This window comes from Anguilla anguilla, chromosome 1 (assembly GCF_013347855.1).
Source record: "Anguilla anguilla isolate fAngAng1 chromosome 1, fAngAng1.pri, whole genome shotgun sequence".
In the NCBI taxonomy this organism is placed as follows: Eukaryota; Metazoa; Chordata; class Actinopteri; order Anguilliformes; family Anguillidae; genus Anguilla; species Anguilla anguilla.
This window is the reverse complement of record NC_049201.1, coordinates 87,013,464-87,022,061: the sequence shown is the minus strand read 5'-3', so window position 1 is coordinate 87,022,061 and position 8,598 is coordinate 87,013,464.

Genomic DNA, 8,598 nt, shown 5'->3' with positions numbered 1-8,598 from the left:
TGTGTGAGTGAGTGAGTGAGTGAGTGAGAGAGTGAGCGTGAGAGTTAACTGGAATGTGGGTGAGTTTGAGAGCGAGTGGGTGAATGAGTGTGTGTGTGTGAGGGAGCCTGAGTGAGTCAGTGTGATCGTTTGCATGCGTGCGAGTGGTGCTTGAGGAGTGATTGAGCTTGCGTGAGAGATCGTGTTTGGGTTAGCGTTTGAGGTTGTGTGCGTTTAAGTGTGTGTATGATTGTGGCCATGCATAAGGTAGTGGGTCCGTGAGCGTGCATGTGTGTGTGTGTGTGTGTGTGTGCATATACTTACCAGGGAGGGTAGGGGGGGTTCTGAGGGTTCTGTTTTGTCAGCTCGTGGACTGGGGCACCGGGACAGCTGCAGCTGTGTGCGTTTGCGGTGGGTTTTGAGTAGTTTTTTTGTGGGTTTTGGACAGTTTGCCTTCGGGTTTTGAGTAATTTTTTTGTGGGTTCTGGGCAGTTTGCGGTGGGTTTTTTGGCAGATTTTGAGCAGTTTCTGGGCAGTTTTTGGGCGGTCTTTGGGTGGTTTTGGGCAGGAGGACCGGCCGGTGCCATGGGGAAGCCGCTGAGCCGGCCGGACTGCCTGAGGAAGAGGCCGCGGTGTCTGGGGAAGGGGGTGCAGCCGGAGGGGTACATGGAGGACTGCTACGTCCCGCAGCGCTCCATCTACGACACCATGCGCATCAACGAGCACATCGACCAGGGCCCCGTCGCCGGGGACGACAGCACGCTGTCCAGCAACGGCACGCCGGGGGCGGCGGGAGGGGCCGGGGCCGGGGGTGGGGCCGGGGGCGGGGCCGGGGGCGGGGCCGGGGGCGGCAGCGCCAAGCGGCTGGACGAGCGGGTGATCTTCGATTCGCTGAAGCTGACGGCCGAAGCGCAGGGCGGGGCCGGGGGCGGCTCCGTCTCCCCCAGCGTCTCCTCCACAGGCTCCGCCCCCAGCGGCTTCGCCGCGGCGACCAGGCGACGCAGCCAGGGCAGCGACAAGCGGGACGCCGGGGGCCGGCGCTCGCTCAAGACCTTCGCGCAGCTGGAGGTCTCCCCTGGGGAGTCCACGGAGAAACCGCTGTCCCCCGTCCCGCCCCCACCCCCGCCTCCACCCCCGCTCCCGCCCCTGATCGCCCCCCTCCTCCCCACCCCCCTGAATCCACAGCGCACCCCCCAGCCCCTTCCTGCCAGGGGACCCCTCCCCTCCCCGCCTGGCCAGCTGTCCTTCTTACAGAAGTCCCCCCAGTGGGGGCGGGGCCGCCCGGCAGGCAGGGGCCTGGTGTTGAGTGGGGTCCCCCTGGCCCGGCAGGAGCGTCCGGTGAGGTGGCGGGTGTCGGACCCTGGGAGTGAGCGGGACTTTCCCATTCTGGACCAGGACCTGGACACCGCCCCGCTCCTGCCCTCCCTGTCTCCCGTCCCGCCTGAAACCGAGGACCCACCCGACACCTGCACCTGGCCCCGCAGGCTGATGGGACGGCGGAGGACTGTGAGCCAGGGCGGGGTCCTGCACAAGCTGCCCATCCTGCCTCCACTGCCCCCCCTGCTGGCCGAACACAGCGAGGCGGACGAGGAGTCCCTGCGCCTGCTGGACACGCCCTCTTCCCTCTCACAGGTGCTGGAGGGTGTGTCCCCAGAGGGCGTGGCCAATGAGGCTGTGACTCCAGAGGGCGTGGCCGAGGAGGGGGCCTCACTGGGCTGGCCTGCGGAGGCCGGGGGGGTGGCAGAGGGTGGGGAAGAAGCGAGGGAGGGAGAGATGGAGGCACGGCAGCTGGAGGAGGGGTGGGAGGAGGTGTTGCAGAAGGTGGACTCTCTGTGGGAGGAGTGTGAGGAGCAGGGCTGGGGGCCCCGGGGAATGGGCTCTTTGGGCCCCTGGCCCATCCTGCCCCCCCCGCTGGGGTTCGGGGGTACAGACTCCCCCTCTCGCCTCAGCTCCGCCCACGGCTCGCTGGACCCCCTCCCAGGGGGGTCCGCCGGGGCCACGCCCCCTCCGGCCAGAAAAGCGGATGGGGTGCAGGCGGACGGGGGGGGAACGGGCGAGATCTCCCCAAAAACGGAGACGGACCCCAGCGAGGAGCCCGGGTCGGAGCACACCCGGGGGTCGGAGTCCAGCGGGGTCCAGATGTCCGGCCGGGACCGGAGCGGGCGGTCCGACACCGCCTCCAGCGCCGAGCGCCGCGAGTACGACTCGGACCTGGGCAGCGCCGCCTCGCTGGACCGGGAGGAAGAGGAGGGGAGGAAGGAGGGCACCGTGGGCGGGGTCTGTCTGGAGATTCGGCGCTCCTCGCCCTCTCTGGAGGACGCACGCTCTGACCGTGAGGACGGTGAGCCGCATTTATATTCATATTTATCAGAAATATCCTCTTTTTCAGACCCTGAAAATATCTCTGGGAGCTGTTTTTGGCTTTGCGTGGGTTCTGAGTTTTGGTTTTTTTGGGGGGTTGTGAGTTTGTGGTTTTGTGTTGGCTGTGAATTTTGTGTTGGTTTGTGAGTTTGTGGTCTTGTGGGAGTTGTTAGTTTTGGCCTTGTGGGAGTTGTGAGTTTGTGTTCTTGTGGGGGATGTTAGTTTTGGTCTTGTGGGGGTTGTGATTTTTTGGTCTTGTGGGGATTGTAAGATTTTGGTCTTGTGGGAGTTGTGAGTTTGTGGTCTTGTGGGAGTTGTTAGTTTTGGCCTTGTGGGAGTTGTTAGTTTTGGTCTTGTGGTGATTGTAAGATTTTGGTCTTGTGGGGGTTGTGAGTTTATGGTCTTGTGGGGGTTGTGAGTTTATGGTCTTGTGGGGGTTGTTAGTTTTGATCTTGTGGAAGTTGTGAGTTTTGGTCTTGTGGGGGTTGTTAGTTTTGGCCTTGTGGGAGTTGTGAATTTTGGTTTTGTGAGGGAGGTTAGCTTTGGCCTTGTGGGGGTTGTTAGTTTTGGTCTTATGGGGATTGTTAGCTTTGGTCTTGTGGGAGTTGTGAGATTTGGTCTTGTGGGAGTTGTTAGTTTGGTCTTGTGAGGGTTGTGAGTTTTTGTCTTGTGGTGGTTGTTAGTTTGTGGTCTTGTGGGAGTTGTTAGTTTTGGTCTTGTCGGGGTTGTTCGTTTTGGGCTTGTGGGGCTTGTTAGTTTTGGTCTTGTGAGGGTTGTGAGTTTTTGTCTTGTGGGGGTTGTTAGTTTGTAGTCTTGTGGGGGTTGTTAGGTAAATGGTAAATGGACTGCATTTATATAGCGCTTTTATCCAAAGCACTTTACAATTGATGCCTCTCATTCACCAGAGCCATTAGGGATTAGGTGTCTTGGTCAGGGACACTTCGACATGCCCAGGGCGGGGATCGAACTGGCAACCCTCCGACTGCCAGACAACCGCTCTTACCTCCTGAGCTATGTCGCCTTGGTCTTGAGCTTTGGTCTTGTGGGAGTTGTGAGTTTTGGTCTTGTGGGAGTTGTTAGTTTTGGTCTTGTGGGAGTTGTGAGTTTTTGTCTTGTGGGGGTTGTTAGTTTTGGTGTTGTGGGAGTTGTGAGTTGTGGGTTTTTGGTCTTGTGGGGGTTGTGAGTATTTGGTCTTATGGGGGTTGTGAGTTTTTGTCTTGTGGGGGTTGTTAGTTTTGGTCTTGTGGGGGTTGTTAGTTTTGGTCTTGTGGGGGTTGTTAGTTTTGGTTTAGTGGGGGTTGTTAGTTTTGGTCTTGTGGGGGTTGTTAGTTTTGGTCTTGTGAGGGTTGTGAGTGTTAGTCTTGTGTAGGCTCTGAGATTTTTGGCTTTACTGCTCAGCATTCTCTCCAGCTAGCTGGTCCAGAAGGCTACTGCCCGCCCGGTGTTCACAGCACTTTTTAACACCCTTCACCAGCCTCCGGTCACTGGCCATGCTAAATTAAACCTCGCACAGCTTCCAGCTGAAAATGGAACCCCCTCCTTCCTGTCTGCAGACAGTGCTCACACCGCACACTCCACCCAGACCTCTCTGTTCAACCTCCTCCTAAAAGCTGACCGTCTGTCCCTCTGAGCTCCCAGCAGCCTCTCCTTATGGCCCCGCCTCTTCTCTTTCCTCCACCCCCCCGAGTGGAACCAGCTTCAGGAAGGCGGAGTCACTGGGTGTCATTGTCAGGAAGGCGGAGTCACTGGGTGTCATTGTCAGGAAGGCGGAGTCACTGGGTGTCATTGTCAAAAAAGTCACTTTTTCAAATGATGCCAGATGTTTTTTATTCAGTAAAAAAATACAGCTAACACTCTCCTTTTGTCTGCCAGGTCTTGAGGCTGCACCTTGACATGACCCTTATATAACTCTAACTCCATCCTTCTCCAGTTCTGATGATGTTTGCTTGCCGTGTGAAATGCGCTTGTGTAATTTCGCTTTGGCTAAAACTGACTGCTGAGTGATTAAATTGTAAATTATAAAATTGCTATGAGGTGTGAAAGGGGGTAGAAGCTCTCGGTGTGTGTGCTTATGACATGCCCAAGCCCTGATTACTCAGAGCAAATCAGGAAAAATCCCATCCCTTATATTACTTGTCTTTATTGGAGACAGCCACGGGCTCCTTTTCAGTCGGTATAAAAGCCCCATGCTCATGAATGGAAAGATGTAGCAGTACTGCAGTGGGACAGTGCAGTTACTGAGCTGGCCCTGTCATCCTGGCAGTGTTTTCTGAGCCCAACTTCTGTCTGGAATGGAGGGGCTAGTCTAAGAATAAAAAGCCTTGCTGGACTATTAAATTTTAATATCATTTTCACACATATCGGATTATGCTCTTTGAAGATTTGACAGTGGTGATATTTAATTGCCTTTTTTAAACAGAGGGGGGCGCCAGGGAGGACAAACATGGTGGAGGCATGCGGGGTCAGGAAGAGGAGGAGCGGACGGGAGAGAAGAGGAGAGAGGAACAGGAGGGAGAATCGGAGGAGGGGGGCCTTCAGGGGAAGGAGATCCAGACCACGACCTCTGACCCCCAGGATCCTGCTGGGAGGGCGGAGCCACTGGGCGTTCCTACGGTTACGGGGGTGACCGTGCCCAGGCTGGACTCCCCCCCGTCCCGAGCAGACTCGCCCCTCCCGCTCTCGCCGTCGAAGCACGAGGGGCGCGGGTCGGGGCTGGAGAGCGAGAACGCCGACGCCTTCGTGGTGACGGACAGCTTCGTGTACCTGGCGGTGTCCGCCCTGCCGGCCCCCGCGCAGACCGCCCCGCTCTCCCCGCTGCAGGAGTCCTCCTCGTCCGGCACGCTGCTCCAGCCCCGCCCCGACCCCGAGGAGGGCGACTTCCTGTCCACGGACAGCTTCGTGTACCTGGCTGCTCCGGAGCGCAACACGCTGGCGGGAAGCGGAAGCTCTGGCGCCAACTCCCAGGACTCGGACTCGGACGCTGCCCAGTCCGGCGTGGACTTCGCCCCGGGCTCCACCACGGCCGACAGCGACTCAGACGCGTCTAACTCAGAACCCGACCTGGCCATGCCCCTCTGGGACCAGTGGGAGGAGCTAGAGCCCAGTGTCCTGCGGCGGCTGTTCTGTGACGACCAATCAGAGAGTGGAGTGATCTCCGAGGGCCAATCGGAAAAGAGTGTGATCAGCGAGGGCCAATCGGAGCAGGACCTGATCTGTGAGGGCCAATCAGAGCAAGGTGTGATCTGTGAGGGCCAATCGCAGCAGGTTGTGATCAGCGAGAGCCAATCGGAGCGCGGTGTGATCTGCGAGGGCCCATCGGAGCAGGGTCTGATCTGCAAGGGCCAATTGGAGCAGGGTCTGATCCACGAGAGCCAATCAGAGCAGGGTTTGATCTGCGAGGGCCCATCGGAGCAGGATGCGATCTGTGAAGGCCAGTCGGAGCAGGATCTCATCTGCAAAGACCAATCAGAGCAAGGGATTTCAGGGCCAGGAGGACCGGGCAGCGAGGCTGCACCTGAACAAGAAGGGGGGGAACCAAGTTCACCCATGTCATGTGAGGAGGAGGTAGCAGAGAACACTGGAGAGGTACAGTGTGGATCAGTCTCTGTCTGTCCATCTTTTCTCATTCAGACCTATCTACTTATACATCTAGCCATCCTACTGCATATACTCTAACCAATCACACTGTCCCATTTTCAGCTATGTACGGTATCTAACCAATCACAAAGTCCCATCTTCAGTTATGTACAATATTTCATCAATCACAAAGCCTCATCTTCAGTTATGTTCAGTATCTAACCAATCACAAAGCCTCATCTTCAGTTATGTTCAGTATCTAACCAGTCACATTGTCCCATCTTCAGCTCTGTGCAGTATCTAACCAATTTCACTGTTCTGTCTTCCAAGTCAAGTCAGTTTATTTATAAAGCACATTTAAAAACAACAGAAGTTGACCAAAGTGCTGTACAAGGAAAATAAAAAGATGCATAAATTAAATACAATAAAAGGTATGAAATACAATACACAAAGGAACAACACATACCAAGCATTAAAACTCATACGCCATGTCTTAATACGGGATTTAAAAGAGTCAATGGAGGGGGAAGACCTAATAGAAAATGGCAGACTATTTCGGAGCCTTGGGTCAGCTTGGAGAAGGCACAGTCGTCCTTGGTTTTTAACCAGGACCGAGGAACAGACAGGAGCAACTGGTCAGAGCAGCTAAGAGGCCTGGAGGTGGAATAGGGGCAAGTTCCACTGTACATCATCTAATGGTAGTCTTTAGCATAACGTCCTTTGTTACCAATCGCATTGTTGCATTTTCTTCTCGTGAGAATAATTAACCAATCACGCTGTAGCAATTTGAGCGCAACATTGAGCCTCACCCCACTGAACCCAAACTCACAGATGTACTCAGCACCCAACCCCCCCACACTGCCCCTCAGTCTATCTTTATTCCTCCATCTGGTGCCAACCCTCCCCTCACATTTAAATAAATTACTGCATGACCTATTTAATAGTGGAAGAATTGCATAAACAGCACCTCTTCAGTGGATGCTTCCGGCAACCAGCCTGTACCAACTGAATTCACACCCCATCCCTCTATCATGCAAATCTCTTCCTCACTCCTTCTCTCCATCTCCCACGCTCTGTCTCTTCCTCCCTCTTCCCTCTCTGCCTCCTTTTCTTTAATTCTCTGCCTCTCCCTCTCTCTTCACTCTCTCCTACTCTCTCTTCTTGTGCCAGTCTCTCTCACTATCCATCTGTCTCCCACTTCCCAGAATGCAGTGTGCTCCTCCTGTGAGTTTGCAGGGACTCTGTGAGTATAGGGGACAGTGAGTTTGCAGGGACTCTGTGAGTGTAGAGGACAGTGAGTTTGCAGGGACTCTGTGAGTATAGGGGACAGTGAGTTTGCAGGGACACTGTGAGTGTAGAGGACAGTGAGTTTGCAGGGACACTGTGAGTGTAGGGGACAGTGAGTTTGCAGGGACACTGTGAGTGTAGGGGACAGTGAGTTTGCAGGGACTCTGTGAGTGTAGGGGACAGTGAGTTTGCAGGGACTCTGTGAGTGTAGGGGACAGTGAGTTTGCAGGGACACTGTGAGTGTAGGGGACAGTGAGTTTGCAGGGACTCTGTGAGTGTAGGGGACAGTGAGTTTGCAGGGACTCTGTGAGTGTAGGGGACAGTGAGTTTGCAGGGACTCTGTGAGTGTAGGGGACAGTGAGTTTGCAGGGACTCTGTGAGTGTAGGGGACAGTGAGTTTGCAGGGACTCTGTGAGTGTAGGGGACAGTGAGTTTGCAGGGACTCTGTGAGTGTAGGGGACAGTGAGTTTGCAGGGACTCTGTGAGTGTAGGGGACAGTGAGTTTGCAGGGACTCTGTGAGTGTAGAGGACAGTGAGTTTGCAGGGACACTGTGAGTGTAGGGGACAGTGAGTTTGCAGGGACTCTGTGAGTATAGGGGACAGTGAGTTTGCAGGGACACTGTGAGTGTAGGGGACAGTGAGTTTGCAGGGACTCTGTGAGTGTAGGGGACAGTGAGTTTGCAGGGACTCTGTGAGTGTAGGGGACAGTGAGTTTGCAGGGACACTGTGAGTGTAGGGGACAGTGAGTTTGCAGGGACTCTGTGAGTGTAGGGGACAGTGAGTTTGCAGGGACTCTGTGAGTGTAGGGGACAGTGAGTTTGCAGGGACACTGTGAGTGTAGGGGACAGTGAGTTTGCAGGGACACTGTGAGTGTAGGGGACAGTGAGTTTGCAGGGACTCTGTGAGTGTAGAGGACAGTGAGTTTGCAGGGACACTGTGAGTATAGGGGACAGTGAGTTTGCAGGGACTCTGTGAGTGTAGGGGACAGTGAGTTTGCAGGGACACTGTGAGTATAGGGGACAGTGAGTTTGCAGGGACTCTGTGAGTGTAGGGGACAGTGAGTTTGCAGGGACACTGTGAGTATAGGGGACAGTGAGTTTGCAGGGACTCTGTGAGTATAGGGGACAGTGAGTTTGCAGGGACTCTGTGAGTATAGGGGACAGTGAGTTTGCAGGGACACTGTGAGTATAGGGGACAGTGAGTTTGCAGGGACTCTGTGAGTATAGGGGACAGTGAGTTTGCAGGGACTCTGTGAGTGTAGAGGACAGTGAGTTTGCAGGGACACTGTGAGTGTAGGGGACAGTGAGTTTGCAGGGACACTGTGAGTGTAGGGGACAGTGAGTTTGCAGGGACTCTGTGAGTGTAGGGGACAGTGAGTTTGCAGTGTCTGCTTTT